Source organism: Bison bison, unplaced genomic scaffold (assembly GCF_000754665.1).
Source record: "Bison bison bison isolate TAMUID 2011002044 unplaced genomic scaffold, Bison_UMD1.0 scf7180017864462, whole genome shotgun sequence".
Classification (NCBI taxonomy): domain Eukaryota; kingdom Metazoa; phylum Chordata; class Mammalia; order Artiodactyla; family Bovidae; genus Bison; species Bison bison.
In genome coordinates, this window is record NW_011495024.1 from 3011617 (window position 1) to 3012734 (window position 1118).

Here is a 1118-nt window from a genome sequence, read left to right on the forward strand (position 1 = left end):
CAGAGTTCATATTTTAGTGGACGTGTTCTTTAAAAATGAACATTTAGTGGACATGTTGTTTAAAAATATTAGCATGATGTATTTGTGAATTTGTCAAAGTCTTTTGGCAGAACTGCTGCTGGTAAGTCGCTTCGGTCGCGTCTGACTCTGTGTGACCCCATAGACGGCAGCCCACCAGGCTCCTCTGTCCCTGGGATTCTCCAGGCAAGAACACTGGAGTGGGTTGCCATTTCCTTCTCCAATGCATGAAAGTGAAAAGTGAAAGTGAAGTCCGCTCAGTCCTATCTGACTCTTAGGGAGCCCATGGACTGCAGCCTACCAGGCTCCTCTGTCCATGGGATTTTCCAGGCAAGAGTACTGGAGTGGGGTGCCATTGCCTTAAAGCTCAAAACAATAAAACTAAGTGATGGAAAAAATTCTAAGGAACGATGATAAATCCAGGCATACTTTCAGCTTGAAACCTGTCAACAAGTTAGTAGCCCTGAACCACAGTTATGTAGCCTGTGGGCAACTTTTATTCACTTTGGACATGAGTTGCAGGAGGCAAGTACCTTGCCTGTTAGTCGCCCTCTGGATTCCCAGGGCCTAACAAAACCTCCTCTTCAAGGGACCTCATCTTGGTTCCTACAGGGGCACAAGAGACAGGAAACAGCTAGCCAGGACCGTAAGGACGAAAAGGCTTAAGTGCAACACACCAGGGGGAGATGAACATGTAACATGAAGCTGGCTGCTTGTCCTCCATTGTCAGTTGTTTCAAATTTATGACTGGCAGGTGAGAGCAGACACTTTCTGCCTTTGGTTTGGTTCCTGACTTTTTAACACAGTTGGTCCAAGTCCTTTGCTTTGACTTCCCCAGGTAAGGGCAAGGGAGGAGAGTAAGAAGAAAAGGGAGTCTGTAGCTTCTGAACTTTACTTTTTAGGGGTGTGTGTGTGGAATCTATGAATATGTGGGAACACATGGAAAACGTATTCACGTTTGGAAAACGTATTCACATCTGGACAACACAGATGTGCCGGGGTGTGGGGTGGGGTTGGGGGGAGTGGTCAGGGACCCAAACCATGTGTGTCCCTCCTCTGATCCCCGAACACCCAAGCACCCGGGTAACCCACCTGGGCGC